Source organism: Rhinopithecus bieti, unplaced genomic scaffold (assembly GCF_001698545.2).
Source record: "Rhinopithecus bieti isolate Rb0 unplaced genomic scaffold, ASM169854v2 scaffold_6113, whole genome shotgun sequence".
Lineage (NCBI taxonomy): Eukaryota > Metazoa > Chordata > Mammalia > Primates > Cercopithecidae > Rhinopithecus > Rhinopithecus bieti.
The window spans coordinates 3,355,201-3,376,325 of NW_016805390.1; the positions used below are offsets into that span (position 1 = coordinate 3,355,201).

Here is a 21,125-nt window from a genome sequence, read left to right on the forward strand (position 1 = left end):
TCTCCATTATGGTTCTGGAGACAACCACGTTTAGTGACCATATTGTCTTACCACTCTTTACAGCAGGAGGTGAGAAAAGTAGAGTTGAAATCTTTTTAAGTCAAATTTTGAGAAATCCATTTCAGATTCAATATCATCTGATATTGTTGAATATTGACTCAACAATATCAGATGCCTGCAGATGGAGCATGGAATTGAATTCTTGATTATTGGCTTATCATTGGGTGACCTTTGTCACAAAAGTGGTACCATTGACAGGCTGCAAATGGTCCAGAAAACCAAACATATAACACAGACTAGTCTCAAGAGCCATAGGAGTATAGCCAGAGTTGGCTGATTGGACTGGGGAAAAGTATCAAGAACAGTGAGACACCACCAATAGATACAAAAGGAGGTCAAAGGTCTGATATTGTCAATGTGCCAGGAATGGACAGAGTTCATACCTGTGCAATGTAACCTTCTTCACCACAAGACCAGCCAGCCAATCCTTGACAGGTGTTTCAAGTCTGGCACACACTGGTAGCTTCCACATTAGAAGTATATAACCCTTTATCTTGTGCCAGGTCAGTGATGGTATATATGTGGCCATGTCTAATACAGTGATAGATCAAGGTGGCAGCAGAAATGAGCCGGACATTTCAGGCTGCACCAACAGCTTGATTTCTGTAGGTCTCACTGGAGAATGAGTTCTTAATACAAACGTCATCTGACACGAATGGCCTAAGTATTTTATCATCAGCGATGGCTTATTTCCACAGTTCATTTCCTGAGAGAGAAGTATCTTTAATCTTTCAGTGTATAGGCTTGTAAGTGACAGGCCATATAGCAGACCAAATGGCTTGATCATTGGCAATATCCCAAGAGGTTAGTAAAAATATAAGTTTTTGTGGGAAGTATTGGGCAGAATTACAAGAATGGTCTTAAATTCTTCCCACTGAGTGGACAAGCACATCAGTTTTCAGGGTGCCATATATAGAGCAGCAGTTGACTGCTATAGCAGCCTAGTGGACACCAACAGGTTTCAACTTAGCCAAACCATCAGTAAAGCAGGCCCAGGCATTGAGAGGAACACTGTGAATCAAGGGCTTCATTGATCTGGTGGCCTTACTTCAAGCAGCGTAATGAAAATAGTTTCCCTAAAATGATAGCTGCTGCTCTTTCATGTAAATTGAGATGCTACTGGGGACAGACAAACTCTATCCTTGAATATTAATTTCCATTTGACAACTGAGATATATGGGGCCTTTTCCTTATAGGTTGTCAAATGCGAGATAACCCATTCCAAAATGGAGACATCAGGCTGCAGAGTCACAAAGCTTCTATGGGTCAGCAGTTCAGCTTCTTGACCCAAAGTCTATATGGGTCAATAGCTCAGCAACGAGGACAATAGCAGCCCCTGCTTTTAAAAGAGATGTACTTGGTCCTTGCATCAGCTGTTACTAGGAAATAGCCTCCTGAATACTGCAGCCACTAAGTCTTTAATGCTGTAATTTCCATTTCTTATCAGGTTTTATATTCTCTTTGCTATACTACTGGGAAAGAGACAGAGATTACCCCTCCACATGCCATGGTCCTTGAATGGAAAGATTCCTCTGGGCTTCATGAGCATTCACAACACAAGCACGTACAACATGAACACCAATTATACATTCATCAGTGAAAGACACAGCAAACAGTACATTGGATTGGCCCTAAAGGTCCTAAACGTTGCCCAAACCCCATCAGTTGAATTTGGAGCACATTTTTCCCCCACGGCAGAGGTTCATTCTTGCCATTGAGGAGTGGTTAATTCTTTGTCGGGGGCTTTCCCAAGCACTGTAAGAAACTTAGCAGTATCCCTGCCTTACCCACTAGATGCCAGTAGAACATACCCCCACATCGTCCCCTGGCTCAGTTGTAGGATCAAAAATGTCTCCAGGCTGGGTACAATGGCTCATACCCGCAGGCCGATCGCCTGAGATCAGGAGTTTGAGAACAGCCTGGCCAACATGGAGAAACCCCATCTCTACTAAAATAAATAAATAAATAAATAAATAATACAAAAATTACCTGGGCATGGTGGCGTGTGCCTGTAATCCCAGCTACTCGGGAGGCTGAGGCAGGAGAATCGCTTGAACCCAGGAGGCGGAGGTTGCAGTGTGCCGAGATCATGCCATTGCACTCCAGCCTGGGCAACAACAGCAAAACTCTGTCTCAAAAAAAAAAAAAGTCTCCAGACATTGTCACATGTCCGCTGGGTGGGAGGAGAGGATAAAATGACCCTGGTTGAAAAACACTGCCCTATGAAAATATGGACCAAGAAGTCTAACAGGCATAACAGGGCTGTAGCAATAGCTGCTGGAAGGGGGATGCAGATGCAGGGAGAAGATGGATTTTCTTATCCTTTGTTTCTCCCAACCAGGCTCAGTGTAAATTCCCTTGCACCCTACAATCCTCAGTGCCTTTAGATATCCTTGTGCACAGCACCCTCTCCATTCATGAGACTGGGAAGGATTGTGACTTGGGCACCTATATTCGACAGAGGTAAAAATATTTGAGTTCCTCCCCTCTTTCCAGTTCCCCCACATACTCAGCATTTTCCTTAAAGCAGTTGAGGCTGGGGTACAGGGGAAGGGAAGGGTCAGGAAGTGCAGAGGGAAAGAGCAGTTTCAGGCCAGTAAGCCAGTTTACATCAGCTTTCCATTTTAAGCAGGTACCAGCAGCTTGGGCTCATTCAAGTGAACCTCTGGCTTTGGTCCACCTAAAGCTTTATCTACTTATAGACGACATCATTATTTAAGCTTTGCGGGGACTCCTTGACCAATCAGATGCAGCCACTTTTGGCTTCCCCACTTTTGCTGCCTAATTGTCACATAAAGTGCCTTCTTCCTGTTCCTGAGGAGAGTGAGCACAATCAAAGTACCATTTAGGTAAACTGTTTCAACCTTGCCTCTTGCTTAGTCTCTAAACATTCATTAACAGGCAGGAGAGTGAGATAAATGTACTTTCCCCCTTGCTCCCCACTTTGGTGAGGGCATTTGCTACTGCGTCCTACTAACACAGCTCATGGGGTCTTCCAGAAAGGCACACCTCAGCCAGCACCCTATCTTGTCACCCAAACTGTCAGGGTCTGGGATTTTACCCTATATACAAGCTAGTAACTTAACCTGTTATTGTTTCTTGGATGTTGGCAGAAGACATGAGGCTCTTGTGTCAGAGATAAAGTACTTGATTACATGCATAACAAGTAGCATGAAAATAAGGTTGCATTAGTTCCCCTCGCCACCAAATCCCACAGACGAGATAGGTAGGGGCCCAGGTGGAATGCTTAGCATATAGTGAATCTGCTTTGTAGATGAGGAAAAGTGAGATTGGAGAAGCCACTGCTTTTATAGTACAAAAAGACATGTCAGCAAGAAATACCCAGAATGAATGACAGAGACTAAAGAATGGAAAACATAAGAGACATAAAGGTTATAGTAAGACAGTCTAGCATACATGGAATTATAATCCCAAAAGGAAAAGAGGCAGAGAATAGGACAGAAGCAACATTTAAAAGACAATAATTAATTTTTCCCAGTAATGCTGAAATACATTAAGCCACACATTCAGAAAGCACTCTGAATCTCAAGAAAAAAAAAAAAAAGAAACATATAGAAAATTCAAACTGGTGAAAACAAAAGACAATAGAAGATTATAAAAGTAGCCAGAGAAAAAGAAACATTACTTTCAGAACAGGAAGATTTAGACTGACAACCAACTTCTCAAAAAAAGCTAGCAAAGCCAGAAGACATGGCTTGATTTTTTTGTTTTTTGTTTTTTTCAGATAGAGTCTCACTCTGTCACTCAGGTGGAGTGCAAGTGGCAAGCAAGAACAGGGATCACTGCAGCCTTGATCTCCTAGGTTCAAGCAATTCTCTCACCTCAGCCTCCTGAGTGGCAGGGACTATGCACATCCCACCACACCTGGCTAATTTTTTAAAAATTTGTTTTAGAGATAGAGTCTCACCGTGTTGCCCAGGCTTGCCTGGAACTCCTGGGCTCAAGTGATCTTCCCACCTCAGCCTCCCAAAGTGCTGGGATTATACACATGAGCCACCATGCCCGGCCTGGGTTGATACTTTTAAATGTTGGGAAAAAAGTAACTGCCAATCTAATATTTAATATCCAGAAAAAATGTTATTCAACAAAGACAGTAGGCTGGGCATGGTAGCTCATGCTATAATCCCAGCACTTTGGGAGGCTGAGGTGGGAGGATCGCTTGAGCTCAGGAATTCCAGACCAGCCTGGACAATATAGTGAGACCCTGTTTCTAGAAAAAAAATGTAAAATTAGTCAGGCATTGTAGTGCACACCTGCAGTCCCAGCTATTCAGGAGGCTGAGGTAGAAGAATTGCCTGAGCCTGGGAAGTCAAGGTTGCAATGAACTATGTTCGTGCCACTGCCTTACAGCCTGGGTGACAGAGTGAGAGCCCCGGCACTTTGGGAGGCCAAGGCAGGTAGATCACCTGAGGTCAGGAGTTCAAGACAGCCTGGCCAACATGGCGAAACCCCGTCTCCACTAAAAATACAAAAATTAGCTGGGCATGGTGGTGGGTGCCTATGGTCCCAGCTACTCAGGAGGCTGAGGCACGAGAGTCACTTGAACCCAGAGGCAGAGGTTGCAGTTAGCCAAGATTGCACTCTGTCACCTGGGCAACACAGCGAGACTCTGTCTGAAAAAATAAAAATAAATAAATAAATAAATAAATATTTTAAAAGACAGTAAAAGAAAGACATTTTACAACAAATGAAGTCTGAGAAAATTTATCACCAGTAGACAATGTTTTCTTCTTAATACTTATTCTCTCTTTTTTTGAGACAGGGTCTCACTCTCTGTCACCCAATTATTGATTCTCCTAATGCTAACCATCCTCTCAGCTTTTTACGGCTAACAATGTGTTTACCACGTACCCATCAACAGAGGGCAGTAGCTCACCATCATTGGATTTAGTTAGCGCGCATGGTACTTTCAAGGATGAACTTGGAACAGACAAAATGTATCTTTCTGTGTTGTCTGTTGTTGTTTCCTCCCACCAAGTATGGGAGAAGCGAGGAGAGGAAGTAGTAAGAAGTAGTCAACAAAATTGGTAAAAGTGTGCTTAACTCTAAACAAATATTGACTCTATAAAACAGGAATAATAATGCCTTCAAGAGTTACAATCTATGACTATAAAATACAAGATAACAATGGCATAGAAATCAAAAGGAGGGTACATGTAGTTAGAAGGTTGTAAGAACCTGGAATTATCTGGGAAAAAAAGATTAAAAAATAACAATTAACATTAGATTTTGATATGTGAAAGATGAATACTGTACTATCGTGGGCAAACATTAAAATAATATCAGTAAAGCTGTGGGAAAATAATAAAACAGTAAGTTCTCAGGTCCCTCAGAGTAAGAATTAATCATAGTCATTTTTGGACTCATCACACCAAGTTCTTAGTGGAGCCAGTTTGTGGACTGATTAAGTTTCTGCTCTCTACTCAACTTCTAGAACATTCAGTAAATGTGAAATTAAGGAACAAAAGGTAGCTTTCTTAATCCATTTATGTCTTCTTAATACTTATTCTTTGTCTCTCTTAGAGACAAGTTCTCACTCTGTCGCCCAATTGTTTTTCCTCTTAATGCTAACCATCCTCTCAGCTTTTTCTGTTTGACAGTGTGTTCACCACACACTCATCAACAGAGGGCAGTAGCTCACCATCATCTGGTTAAGTTAATCTGCATGGTACTTTCAAGGATGAACTTGGAACAGACCAGATGTTTGTTGTTTCCTCCCGCCAAGTATGGGGGAAGGGAGGAGAGAAAGAGGATTTTCCATTTTAAAAAGCATTTAAAGCCAGGCACAGTGGCTCACACCTGTAATCCCAGCACTTTGGGAGGCTGAGGGAGGAGGATTGCTTGAGCCCGGGAGTTTGAGACCAGCCTGGGCAACATGAGGAGATCCCATCTCTGTAAAAAATTTTTAAATTAGCTGAGTGTGGTGGTACACACCTTTGTCCCAGCTACTCAGGAGGCTGAGGTAGGAGGATTGCTTGAGCCCAGGAGGTCGAGGCCGCACCAAGCCGTGATCCTGCCACTGCACTCCATCCTGGGCAACAGAGCAAAATCCTGTCTCAAGAAGAAAATAAAAAAAGCACTTAAACTGACATGTGAAAGTAATCTCATCATAAACTGGAATTATAAATGAGTCACATTAATGACAAATTTTTATTTTTACTCTCATCTCTCAATGTTACCAAATTATTTTCTCAAAAAAAAAGTTTTATTTTGTGCATACCTAAATAATTTAATGGACCAATCCTGCAGAGTACTTCCCTCTCCATTCTGAAAAATATATAACACAAAGTACTCAAAAAGTAACCAGCAAATTAACACATGTGAAAGATGGTACTAGACACCCAGGAATTATGTACCAATCCTGGAATTCATACTCAAGCTGCCCTGGATTTCCAACACCTCCATCCCCCAGAATGAGGCGTCTCTTTACCCAGGTGTCCCTACATTACATGGCTGCAGCAGAGATCTCTGTGCTATCATCAGGGAGAACAAGCCCTGGAAATACGTGAATAAGGAATTCCAGACTATATGGTGGTAGAACAAATCTTTTCCCTAGAACATTTAAGTCCCTCTTCTTTTCTGCAAAGGACAAATAATTTACAACTTCAGGGTATCTGATGATTTTGTTGCACAACACTTACAAGCACAAGCTCTGGAGTGAGGCCAGCCTTCATTAAAACCCCGGGATCACCATTTAAGTTTCGTGACTGAAGCATGCTGTCTAACTACTCTGAATCTCAGTTTCCTCATCTGTGAAACTATGGCAATAATAATGTTACCAGCATCAACAGGTGGTTGTGAAGATTTTTATTATTAGCTATGTTGAGAGAAATGGTGCTTAACTGTAAGCAGCTGCCCGGAGGATTCTTGTTCCCTGGGAAGGCAGCTCAGGGATCAGGCCCTTAGGCAGTAATTAAGAAAGCATGAAAATTAAGTGTATACCAGGTGTGGTGGGAAGAGGGCATCAGGAGAGAGCAGTTGGATATTTACCGGGAGCCAAGATGAGGCTAAGACCTGCCCCTCCTTGCTATGAATATAACTTTGTTTTTAAGGGGAACAAAACATTTATTTCAAATTTTCTCTGGTATGAAGACATACATTCAGTGAAAAATGTAGGGATTCTAAAGTCCCCTCAAAGCATTCAGGAGGACCATTTTACACTTCATTCATTGCCAAACACATATCTTCACTCGGTGCCATGCTAGAGGACTCTGAACAGTACAAAGGCCAACAGAGAGCAAAGGCTAAGCAATAGAAACACACTGACAGTAAGTCAGTCAACAAACTTGTATTGAGCACCTACTATGCACTAGACTCCATGTTAGGGATGACGAACAAACTGACATGGGCCCCTGCCCTCATGGAGTGTATATTTCTAGGTAACAGGTCCTTGGTGCCAACCTGGGGACATGCTACAGCAGAATTACCTGTGGTAAAAATGTAGCGTATTCAGAATCTGAACACAGACCCCCCACCCTGACCTAATGAATCAGACATTCTAGGAGGCAGAGGATACAGGAGGCTATATTTTTAATCAGTGCCCTCTGGTGAATCTGAGAAACACGCACATTCAGAGAACTACCATTGGTGTTTCTCAAAGGATGGTCTTTTGACCACCTGCATCAAACTCAGCCTCCTAAGAGCACAACACAGGCACATGTGTTTTCAATGTACCCCAAGGTCTGAGAAGCGTTATGCTAGACTGTCTTTCTCTTACACCTCTTCCTTCCTATTAAATGATATGTATGTGAAAGTGCAGTATAAATTGCAAAGCATTATACAAAGTTAGTTGGGGATAGTTCCTAGGACCTTTCAATAAATGGAGGAAGTCCAGCATATACAAGCAACTGAAGTCAGTGTGGAATATAACGAGGCATTCCTCAGAGCTCAACAGGTCTCCGACAGAATCTTCATGGTTCTTCTTATAGCAGCAGAGCCTTCTAGCAGGTAAAGCTCCTAAATCAGTGCTGTTCCTTCAAATGAAGGTCCTTTTGCCTCTAGCCCCCGGAGCACAGCTGTGGTGCCTGAGCAGTTACATACTTGGGTGGCATCCTCTCTGAAGGTCCCTAGAGTATATGCCCTCAGCTGGGCCATTAGCAGAACCTTTTATATCGTGACAGAAATATTCGTTAGGTGGACCCTGTGAGAGCATAGTAATATGCCATAGCAATATACCCTTTAAACATTTAGCTTTCCCAACAGATCATGAAATACATTTTCAGGATGCAGGATTAGGATGAAGAAGAAACAGAAACTGGATGGATAGGAGGGGACAGGTTGGAGATAGGATGGTTAGAGAAGACACTAAATTCCCATTTTCTCTGATATGGTTTGGCTTTGTGTACCCATGCAAATTGTAATCCCCACATGTGGAGGGAAGGAGGTGATTGGATCATGGGGGTGATTTTTATTATTAGCTATATTGAGAGAAATGGTGCTTAACTGTAAGCAGCTGCCCAGAGGATTCTTGTTCCCTGGGAAGGCAGCTCAGGGATCAGGCCCTTAGGCAGTAATTAAGAGAGCATGAAAATTAAGTGTATAGCAGATGTAGCAGGAAGAGGGCATGGGGGAGAGCAGTTGGATATTTACTGGAAGCCAAGATGAGGCTAAGAACTGCCTCTCCTTGTAATGAATATAACTTTTTTAAAAAGAGGAACAAAACATTTATTTCAAATTTTCTCTGGTATGAAGACATATATTCAGTGAAAAATGTAGGGATTCTAAAGTCCCCTCAAAGCATTCAGGAGGACCACTGTACATTCAGAGGACACTCTCTCGCCTGCTGCCATGTAAGACGTGCCTATTTCTCCTTCTGCCATAATTCTAAGCTTCCTGAAGCCTCCCCAGCATGCAGAACTGTAAGCCAATTAAACCTCTTTCCCTATGAATTACCCAGTCTCAGGCAGTTTTTACAGCAGCGTGAGAACAGTCTAATACAGGCGCCTTTGGAATATCCAGGTGGGGTTGCCACATATGGCTGCAAATCAAAAGTATGAAGGTCAGAAGGTTAAGTAAGACCAATGACAGACATATAGCACTATGGCTTCAGCTAGAAGTGGCAGGCAGTCTGCATAGTGAGAAAATAGATGAAGAAAAACTCAGCAAATGGAGAAACATACAAAGCAAGAGGGGAGAGTGTAATGAAAGACCCTAAAAAAGAGGGGCTAAAGAGAGAAGAGGTGGCCCCTAAGAGCGGAGGGCTAAAAAGCCAGAAGGAGGTTAACATTTCAAGGAAAACGAATCGCCCGTGTCAAATACCACAGAGCAGTGAGTAAGGACAGGAACTGAGGACAGGCCCTGGGATTCACGATCTGCATGTCACTGGTGACAATGTCCAAGAGCAACAGACTGGGGGGATGTGGAACTATTTGCTTCACGGTTTTGGCCAGCGTGCTTACTAATAAATCTCAATTCCCTTCATAGCTCTGATTTGATTGTTTTCTGTGAAGGATTCTCAGTTACACGGATGTTATCATTGAACATTAGATACTTTGCTTTCCGAATGGCTGCCTCATTAAGAATTGAAATCTAGCTGGATGTGTCCTCATCGGACTTCCCCAGCCTTCTACTCGCTCTCACCTTGCCCCTACTCTCCCTACCTCCGAAGGGGACTGGAGCATGATTTTTCAGAGATTGTGGTGCACCTCTGCCATATGGTGGAGACTCAAAGAAAATTTAATTACTAATGTGAATGGAAAGGATTTAGGAAGTGGGTGGGAAGAAAGTCACCTCTCATATTGGAAATACAGTTACTTCCTCTTTCAAAATAAATATAAGTATTTATATTTCAAAGTTAAATATAACTAGATGATAGATGTACCCTATAGTGCGGCGTGACAGGGAAGGTGTAGGCTTTGGCGTCAAATCAACCTAAGGACTGAGTCTCAGCTGTTGCACATTGCACACTTGCGAAGACGGTAATATTCTTTACCTGTAGGGTGGTTGGAAGAGCTGAACTGAGTAACGTGGAGTCAATCACAGGGCTTTGTGCAGAGTAGACGGGCAGTATAAGGTAGCAGGGGGGCTATTAGTACTGGCTATTGTTTACTCATCCTATAAGCTGCTTATTCAGAAAACTACAGTAACTTTCCAAATAATTTGGGCGGGAAAAACTCACCACCTTTTATCTAGAAAGATCTAATCACTTCTTTGAACTCACATCACCCAAAAGGGCAAAACTCCAACCAACATGAAAAGCAGGTCTTGTGAAAGTCCACTTGGTGCCATCTCCCAGCCATTTTTCTGACTTCAGATCGCGGAACATCGTGTATTAGAAAGTGTTGTTACATGTCCAAGGAAATCTACACATAGAACTTTTGGCACGGAAATGCTGAAGTCCTACTCTGACAGCGTGACTCCGATGCCCACTTGGCAGGCTTTGCGCAAAGAATTAAGGCGAGGGTGGAGAGGGTGGGTAGGGTAGGGACGGACAAAGTGAGAAGGGAGGCGGGCGAAGTGACCACACGTACATGAAACCTCTGCAGTTATGGCCAAATCATGTTTTTTAAATAATTCCATTTCTTCCCCACCCTTTGGTCACTTCCTAACGCCGGCTGGACAGTCACACACTAAGCCCCAAAGTGAGCAACAGACACCCTGGTCCCAGGTCTCAGGCTGGCAGAAGCGGACCGGGCGGAGGGATCAGCCCTCCCACATCCTACGGAGGAGCCTTTCGCAACCCTCGACTCCTGCCCCGGGCGAAGTCCTCCGGGCCCGCGGGAGCGCCCGCAGGCTCCGCCCCTTCCTCGGCTCGCTGCCCGCCAGTCCCGCCCCTGCTCCGCCCATCGCGCGGCGGCCCCGGGGGCGAGAGGGGGCGGAGCGTGGAGGCGGCAGCTGAAACCGCGCAGCGCACGGGAGCGCGTCCCGCTCCTTGGGTCTGGTGCGCCGGTCGCGGGAGCCCCACCGTGCAGTCGGAGGTGAGTACCAGCGTTGCCCGACCACCTCCCCAGACGGGAGCGCCATCCACCCTGTATCCCTCGGGAGTCGGTGCGGGCCTTTACCGAGGTGCCCGAGGCAGTGCGGCCCGGGGGACTCGGAGGCGAGCTTATGGAGGCTGAGAGGAGAATCGGGGACGTGTTTCTGGCGACTGACTTCTCCCCAGTTCCCAGTCTATGTCATGTCGAAGAGAGGGACCAGGGATTGAAAATGGCTTTCCTAGACTCTCTTAGCCTTGGCTGTGCGTGCTGTCCTGAAAGTCCTTGCCTAGGGTGTGCGGCTGATCCTGGGAGTCCTAACCCCGAGGCTGTGAGGCCCGCACTGGGGAGTCATCGCCGAGGCCCGGCTAGCTGGGTAGAGAAACGCTTGCTAAAGTTGTGCGGGCAGATCCGGGAATGCACTCCAAGGGGTAAAGGGAAAATGGGATGAGGGGGAAGAGACCCTTACGTGGGAGGCTTGAACACAGAGCCCACCCAGATAGATTCAGAGATCCAGAAAGGAGCTTGGGCTGCAGTTATGACCAAGTCATTTTTTTCCACATTTAGCTAGCACGTGGTAATGGCATCTTCTTGCAACACACATAACTCTCTTCCCTGAGGGACAACCTCTAGGACAGAAGTCCCCAAACTTTTTTGGGACTCAGTACCCCTTTACACTCCTAAAAATTAGTATCTTAAGGAGCTTTTATGTGAATTATATCTATCCATATTTATAATGTGTAAGAAAGACAGAAATTTGTACTATATTTAATAATTCATTTAAAAGAATAATGAGCTAATTATATCTTAATATTGCCTATTTTATGAAAAGAACTATATTTTCCAAAACAGAAAATTATTGAGAAGAATGGCATTGTTTTACATTTTTGCAAATCTCTTTGATGTCAAGCATAATTGAAGACAGCTGGATTCTGATAGCTGCTTCTGCAGTCTCGCATATCATGTAGTATCGCATATCATGTAGCCTCTTGAGACCTCCATTGTATACTCCTGAAAATGCATGAGTGAAAAAAAGCGACTAACGTTTTATTACTATGAAAGTGGTTTTTGACCTTGGAGATCCCTAGGAGTTCTCTGCACCGCACTTTGAGGATGCTTCAGAGGCTTCATTCATTGGGCCTGCTTCTTGTTTATGATCCTTCCTCTGAATGGGAACACTCACCACCCCATGCCGTGGACAGTTAACTTCTGGTATCTGGAACCAAGTTTGACCCACTTTGGAAACCATGTACTAGGTCCCCTGTGAGGCTGTGATGAACCTTGCCAGCCTCCTGAAAAGTCAGCACGGCCTCATACATGCCCTTGGTTATTTCTGTGCCTGCAGAACTGACCTGTCTGTTCATCAGGATTACAACAGTGATGTGGCAAACAGGACCTGTGGGCTGAGAAAAGTACCAATGGGGAGACCGTGCCAAGTGTGTAGGGGTTCGTGTGACAGTTACCAAGTAGTCAGGAAGTTACTTCCCAAAGAACAGGGAGGCATGCTTTTGCCTTCCCTTGCACGTGTTCATTGTTGTTTGCAGTTACATGGTTATTAGCCTTGAGTTTATTGGAATAATGATTCCCTGTCTTGATGTTCTTTCGCTTTCCGCTTTCAGAGGTGTATCACTCTGAGTGATGCTTCCTCAGCCCTGTCAAAAAGCAGTTTCCACCATCCTGCAGTGTGGTAGGTGAGGTCCTTCGTGGGACTCTTTCCTTAGCTTCGTGCCTTGTCAGAACAAGTTCAAGACAGATGTTACGTGTATATATATGGGACGAAGAAATTTTCTAACTCCATCCTCCCTTTTGTTCCTTCATCCATAGAGCCTCTTGTGCTCTGATAGATTAGTTTAAATGCTACGGCCAATACTTGAGAAGTGTTGCATGCACATGAGCATGTTGTGTGTGTGGCAGAGTCCACAGGTGAGAAGGAGAAGTCCACAGGAGAAGGAAATGGGATCTAAACTCTGAGCACCTGCTGTGTTCTTTGTATTAAAAAATTCCACTTTGGTGATGGGGTCTCATTCCTTCATTCTTTCAGTAAATTTTTGTTGGCCACCTCTTTCTCATGTGTCCAGTTATGTGCTGGATGCCAGGAAAGTAGTGAGCACAAAAGATGCAGTCAGTCCCTGTCTTTCTGGCAATTATGGTCTGATAGCTTAGATAACTGCTGGTTAATTGAGATAGTCTATTGTCAGAGAGTGTACATGAAAGCTGGTCCTGTGTGAAGAGCAGTACCCCCTACCTAAAGTGTGCTTCAGAGCCATGTGCTAAAGAAACCAGAGTCCCACACTGTGGAGATGATGATAAAAACCAACGCGTATCACCACGTACCTGGCAAAGAACTTCCTTTTCCTTCTTTCCCCAACTCTTCCTTCTACATTACTTCCCAGGAAGTAATTTCCTGGGAGGCAGCCAGAGTCATAGGGAAATTACCTCCAACCTGGTGCCAGTCACTGGGCCAGCCTCAGGTTAAGACGCCTTCTCTGGGTCTCAATGTCTTTAACTTTAAAATGAGGAGTTAGGCCATTGATAGTAAGTGTCCCAAGGCACTTATACTAGCATTTGTGCATATCTCTTCCTAATTCCGTGTTCAGTGGCAACACCTTTTTTAAGATTGAAATAAGCCATGGTGGGAATAATTACACCATGGAAATCAGCAAATACTCCATCAGAGCTTTTTTTTCCTCCTGGAATTCAAGTTGTTAAACCTTTGCCAGCTGACACTGCTATTGTCTGAGCCAAGGTGCTTTTGGTTTGTTTGTTTTCTTAGAAAACAGACTCTTTAGTCTAGACAAAGATCCTAGATATAGGGTGTATGATTCAAGTCCTCTAAAATTTTTGATAAGAAAAAAATATGTTTTCATCATATTCTAAAATATAGATCAGCAACCTTTTTATGTAAAGGGACAGGTAGTGAAATATTTTAGGCTTTTTGGGTTATGGTTATACAGTTTCTATTGCAGCTACTCAGCTCTGCTGTTGAAGCATGAAAGCAGCAATAGACAATATGCAAACAAATGAGCATGGCTGTGTTCCAGTCAAACTTGATTTACAAAAACAAGTGCTGGCCTTAATTTGCAGACTCCTGACCTAGCCTATCAGAACAAGAACCATGTTTCAAAGAGATAGTTTTATGGAAAAGGAGATTCTTCAGGACTTTGCATGAATACCAGAAACTTGAGTCTCCAAGATGGATGTAGCAGGCAGTAGTAACTGTAGAGGATTTGGAATCAATCATAGAAGACTCCATAGTAGGTTGTTTAAAGAAAGGCTGAGTGTGGTCAAGTTTGGAGGACAGAGCCACATGTGGGTCTTATTCTCAACTCCCTCCCTGATCCATCTTAGATATTATGCTGGGATGGATGGACCTGCAGTCTAACCCATTGTGTGAATTTTGCGTATCATTATGCAAAAACTAGTAGTGTCTCTAAGAGCTATCTTGATTCCAGGGGCAGAGACAAAGGAAATGTTAAAAAAGGATGGAAAGGCCTAGGCATGGTGACTCACGCCTATAATCTCAGCACTTTCAGAGAGGCCAGATTGCTTGAGCCCAGGAGTTCAAGACCAACCTGGGCAACATGGCGAAACCCCGTCTCTACAAAAAATACAGAAAAAAAAGAATAGCCAGGTATGGTGGCACATATCTGTAGTCCCAGCTACTTGGGAGGCAGAGGCAGGAAGATCACCTGGGAGGTCCAGGCTGCAGTGAGCCATGATTGTGTCACGGCACTCCAGCCTGGGCAATAGAGTAAGACCCTATCTCAAAAAAAAAAAAAAAAAAAAATCCTCACTGTATATGTATATGATACATTGTAGAGTACACTGTGTGTGTATACCTGTGTGTATGTATGCATATTTATACATCTAAGTGTACATAAGTTGTATGCATGTGTCATTACATATTCCATTCCATGTATTTAAAGTAGCGTCATGAATGTTTAGAAGACAGACCAGTAGCCAGTTCTGGGCAGTGGAATGAGGTAGCAGGAAGCCAGAGGACTTTTGTTACTTTTCATAATACCAGATATGTGCCTATCTTATAAGGGAGAATAGCCTGTAGCATTCATATATTGCTTTTACAACCTAAAAAACCTAAAATCTCAACAACCTGTACTTTTGGAAGGAAAATAGAGTTATTTGATAGGAATGTTGCCACCATCCTCCTCCCCCAATTAAAAAAAAATTACTTTGTCATAGCTCTGAACTTGTATACATAATATTAGTATATATTAACAAAATAAGAGAGAGCCTCTCAAGTCAAAACATTTTGTTTAACAGTATTAACGTTTGACTTTTGTCCAGGGTTAGAAATACTAGGTCAAAGTGTTCCTTAGCAAGCTATTATGCAGCCTTTACACTGGTGTTACAAAATGCTATTGTATAGTTTTTAAACTAAAAAAGCATGTTACACAGCAGTATTTCCCTGTGATTCTGTATTTCTGAGTAGAGAAAGCATGTGCATATATGTACACGTGTGCCCCTCCCTGCATGTACAAAGGCAGCAGATACGCCAAAACATTGAGTGCTTTTCTCTTGGTGATAGAGCACAGTTGCTTTTTAGATTTTCTTCACTTTAGCTTATCGGGGTTTTCAAGCATGAATAAATATTACATTTGACATTACCAAAATCAACCTCTACAGTATGTTTACACCTGGTATGTTGAGGACAGTTCTTCCATCTTTCTTAGACAGTCTTACCACCAGCTTACCTGGTGGCAGACCCCAGCTACTCTCTTGCAGTGAGAAATGTGAGGAGTGTGAGGCCCGGGGAACCGAAAAACAGGCACATTGACCACATAGTCACATTGTGCTGTGTCTGCTTCCCCTGTAGAGTCTGACCTCGACCTGCCCTCTCACTTCAGTTGACTGGCCCTATCAGCTGACCGTCTCCCTAGATCAACTGGCCTTCATTTCTTTTTTTTTTTTTCCTTTTCTCTATTTTTAATGGAAAATCTCAGACCTGCAAAGTGGAGAGGAGAGTATAAACCCTCAGTCTCAATGACTGTGGACAGTGATAATTGGCCGATTTTGTTTCCTCTATACCTTTTTTTTTTTTTCTTTGAGACAGCGTCTCACTGTCATCCAAGCTGGAGTGCAGTGTCACAACCTCAGCTCACTCCAACCTCCACCTCCCGGGTTCAAGCAGTTCTTCTATCTCAACCTCGAAGTAGCTGGAATTACACACGTGCACCACCACGCCCAGCTAATTTTTGTGTTTTTAGTAGAGATGGGGGTTTCACCATGTTGGCCAGGCTGGTCTCGAACTCCTTACTTCAGGTGATCCGCCTGCCTCGGCCTCCTGAAGTGCTGGGATTACAGGCATGAGCCACTGCGCCTGGCCCCTCTCCTATACTTTTCTTCAACATCGTCTCTTTCTCCCTCTGGCAAGAGTTGGCATCTTCATCTGCGACTATATAAATTAATGAGAATCACTTATTAGGTCATTTAGGAATAAGCATGTATTGACTGCTGTAGCAAAAATCTTAAAACTGTTCTGCCCTGCTGTCAGCCATACTGAACTGCTGAGCAGTCCCTGAACACTTGCTCTGCTATCCTGTTTCTCTACTTTGTTATTTGCTCTTTACTCTGCCTATGCATCTAAATTCATCTTCCACTTCCTAGTTCTCTGTAAAGCCTTTCTTGACTCCCAGTTGTAGCTGTCTCTTTCCTTTGACTTTTCTTATGCCCCTTATCCTATTGTATTTGTGTGCCTATCTTAGTCTCCTTGTTAGATTGCCGTCTTCAAATAAGAGAAGGAATGTGTGCCTATCTTTTTTTCTTCTATGGTGTTTGGCAATGCATAATGCAAAGAAGATACTCAGGAAATACATGCTAAAATAATTTGAGTTGATTAAGTTCACTGGAGAAAAATTTTGAGAATAAAAGAAATCTATTTCACATTAAAAGAAAAATGTTCAAATATGACCTGGACTGAGAAAATTTTCTTTCACTTGTTTGGATTTTCAAAGATTTTAAAGAATCATGGTGAAAAGAGTCTTAAATTTGAGCCATTTTGAGTCTTAAATTCGAGCCAATATAAAAGGTAGCTTTCTAAAAGAAAATGTTTTCAATGATCTTTTGTCATTTTTTTACAAATATATCTGGAGCCTTTGGGTCTTCTCTAATCGTAGACTGCATCCCCTCGCACCCCCTGCCCCCCACCAGGAGAAAGACCTGAAAAACTAAAACTGAATAATACTGGGTCACGTGTATGGATAAGAGTGATTCTTGACTGTATTTTAAATACTTGTTTTAAAATGTATATTTAAATCTTCAGTGAAAGAAACAGGCTACGTTTAGCACTTACCATAGGTAAGTCAATAGCAATCTCATGAATTATGGTGACTCATGGGGATATAGTTCCCAGAATATGCAGTGCTTTCGTGTGTTACCTTGTTTAATTATCCCAGCAGCCCTTGTCATCTGGGCAGAGCAGTGCAGACAGACATTGTTACCTAAAATCTGCAAAGAAGTAAACTGAGGTTTAAGAATATAGAGGAAATCTTACCCTCAGCAGCAAGTGGCAAAGACTGACATTAAGAATCAATTGGAAACCAAGAGTCTTTGGGATTAGATGTTGCAAATATGTGAAGATGCAGAAGCATCTAAGCCTGTCTTTGGGAGACAGAACAGGTTCTTGTGCCCCTTAATGCCATAGGCCTATTGAAACAATATCACACTCTCGGAGCCAGTTGTTCCTCAGATTCCTCATGTTCTGTTATCTTTGGTGTCAAAAATTAATCCACCTTGGAAGAATTAGTAAGGCTGTCTGTACATGAGTGCTGGTGTGGTTCTCTCTCATTCCTTGTCTTGATCTAAGGAGAATCCTGGGCAAGCCCATCTTGGGATAGCATAATTTGCCTGGGCCACTGCTAACGAAATAGACATGTATGGAGCACTTAATTATTCAACATCCTCATCATCCTTTCTATAACTGCTATTGTGGAATTACAAAGCAAGTTGCAATTTGTGGCATAGTTCATAAAGAAGAGGTGTCAGTCTGGGAAAGTATCCTCCTACATGATCACCAGGTTTGAATTTTTGGTTTAGAACAGATAAGACATATAAGCCATTGCCAAGAGTCTGCTATGTACAAGAGCTATGCCGGGCAGACATTTGAAAGGTACAATTTTGTATTAATGGCAGAATCAAAACTAGCCTCAGGATTGGTTTTAAGGATGTTATGTTTCATAAACCCTTATTTTCTTAGATAAGAAATCAGTCTCTTCCTAAGTGCGGATAATGCCTGTATTATTTACATCAACCCTTTCTTTAAAAGTTATCTATCATACAAATTTTGCCAAAATCAAGGATATTTTAGGGAACATGAAGTTTACCATCTTGTCCCCATATATGTGCTTTAGACCGTGGAGATTGTTTTAAAATTAGATTTATTTTTTTTAAATGCATTTGCTTTTTTGGATCTCAATATGTTAAATGACTGTAAAATGATATCATTTGTGCAGCCTGTTGGGAGGGGCATGTTGCAAGAGAGTTGGTTCTGACATCAGGAGCCTGAGTTTGACTCCCAGTTTGGTCACTTACCAGCCATGAGACCATGGCAAGATACTTAACCTCTCGGATCCTGTCTTCTCTCATGTAAAATGGGATGGTGATGCCCTTGTTACAGAGTTGCCAAGGGTCTGCATTAGAGGAATTGGATTAGATGCGTGGCACCCCACAGGCACTCATCGCGTGTCTCCAGGCTGCTGAGCTTCTAAAATGACCTGGCACGCATGGGATAATGCCTGAACATTGCTGCTATTCTTCCCAGCTTCTGTCCCAGTCCAACCTGCTAAGTTCCAGGCCCATATATGCCCCTGCCCACTGGACATCTTATCCCAGATCCACCATGTCTAAAACCAACATCCCAGTTCCCATCTTGTTCATTTGCTCTGCCAGTTTGCCCAAATGAGAAACATAGAAGCTATTTGAGACCTCTCTTTTTTCCTCACCTACCCCAGCCTGTCCTGCTTTCATAACTCTCCCTGGATTTGTTCCCTCCTGTACCTCCTCATTGCCTTGTCTTGATGACTGTAGTAGCACCGTAACCTGCCTCCCTGACACCAGTCTGGCATCCTTTCCCTGAGTCAGTCTACACCCTTACCAGAATGAGCTCTGAAAATCAAATCTGGTCTTAAAGATTGCAGCTCAGAATCCTTTAATGGTGCCTCTTTACCTTTGGTAAAAATTCAAACCTTGCAGCAACCTGGACCTTGCTCCATCCCTTGTTTCTTAGCTCTCCCCAACATGTACCTTGTACCTTATCCATGTGCAATAACTGCATGATTCCCGCAGTGTCACACTTTTTTGCCTTTAATGTATTGTTTCATCTGCCAGCTTCCTCTTTCAGTGACTCCCTACCTCTGTGTAATTCTGGGAGGTTTATGCATGGTGTCACCTCTCTCCCTGGAAGCCTTTCTCTCCCCCTCCAATGCTCTGATGTTGGATTAGGTGCTTTCCCCTGACGGTTCTTTATCAGCTCTCATCCACCACACCTGTAGCATGGGCTGCATGATGTTCTGATTTGTCCTGCACAGTCTCCGTTCTCAGTCTGAGCATCTGAAGGAGGATGGGGACTTCATCCCTTCATTCCAGGTCTGTAAATGTCATGTGTATGTATGAATCCACACCAGTCCCTTCCCACAGACAACGTAGAAAGGCCCAGGTCTCAGAAGTATCAAGGTCTAATGCTGCTTTAGTATTTGTCACTCCTTCAACCCAATGGAATAGAGCAGCCATGCCATTGTGGGAGTCACTGGGATGGAAGCAGCTGCTTCAGAGTTGGGCTCTGCAGTCTGATGGACTTGGGTTTGTGTTCCAGTTCCCTCTCTCAGCACGCCTGCATCTGGCTTCAGATTTGCAGCTCCCAATGTCCTTCTATCCTGCTGCGGGGAAGGAATGTGCTGGTCAGAAATAGGAGCCTCAGGTCCTCCTGACAGTTGCCTTTCTTAAGTAAAATCAGTAAATATATGGGTTTACATATTGAGCTCTGAGAATTTTATTAGCATGAGTCGTAATCCCTGAGTTCAGTCAGCCCTGATGAGAGCAGGTTGGTGAGGGGGTGGGGATAGTTGGCCTCAGACACTTGGTGAATTCACAGAGGTAAAGATGGCCCTATAAGACCTCTGGCAGCCAGACACCCAGTCTCTTGTGGTGACGTCCTTTTTTTCTAATTCCTAATTCCTAAAGTTCGAGTTAGAAAAGTTCACTGCCACAACCTGTGAAATGAGTTCAGGAGCCTGAGGAAATCATGCAGCTTTCTTAAAGATTGGATCTCAACTGGACCTGCTTTGTAATACTTTTTTTGAAAGTACAGCTGTCTCCACCCACTACTTCTGCTCCTCTTAAAACATAAATGCAGTCTGCATGTGGTGGCTCATACCTATAACCCCAGCACTTTGGGTGGCGGAAATGGATGGATCGCTTGAGGTCAGAAGTTTGAGACCAGCTGGCCAACATGGTGAAACCCCGTCTCTACTAAAAATACAAAAATTAGCCAGGCGTGGCAGTGGGCACCTGTAATCCCAGCAACTCCAGAGGCTGAGGCCAGAGAATCACTTGAACCTGGGAGGCAGAGGTTGCAGTGAGCCAAGATTGTGCCACTGCACTCCAGGCTGGGTGACAAAGTGAGACCGTATCTCAGAAAAACAAACCAAAAAACTTAGATGCAGTAGGGCTTAGTTGGGGTCTCTGCAGGTGTCATGTACTATACCCCACTGGTGACCATGGGGAGCTGCAGGGTAGGGGCCCCACATCCTGAGAAGGGGCTGAGGAAGACCTCAAGGAGGAGAGGATGAGGTCAGGCTCAGGGCAGGGTCAGATGCCGGGTTCTCAGGACAATGTCCCCACTTCTTCCTTTACTTTCTTGCCAAATGTTTCATGACCCCTTGGTGACTTTCTTTCTCAGCCTGTCTCTGGAATTTATAAATGTCAAAGTTCACCAAGACTTTTTATGAAACTCTGCTTATATTGGCCCACAGTGACACTAAAAAGTAAAAGTGAATATTTCCATTGAGTTTGTGCTGCTGCAACTAATTTAAAACGAGCTTACAGGATGTGTTAAGTCTTTCTCTTTAAGAGTTGCATGTGATGCTCTGCCCCCTCTTGGTCAGTGAGCCCAGAACT

General features: G+C 43.5%; 1 protein-coding gene across 1 annotated transcript in view; it reads left to right on the plus strand.

Moving 5' to 3' along the window:
- Positions 1-10,870: 10,870 nt before the first annotated feature.
- ACO1 (aconitase 1) overlaps positions 10,871-21,125 on the plus strand; it is a 69,669-nt gene continuing 59,414 nt past the window's right edge. Inside the window, exon 1 of the mRNA XM_017872306.1 lies at positions 10,871-10,997. The gene's annotated coding sequence lies outside the window, so the exon portion shown is untranslated. The remainder of the gene's footprint in view (positions 10,998-21,125) is intronic.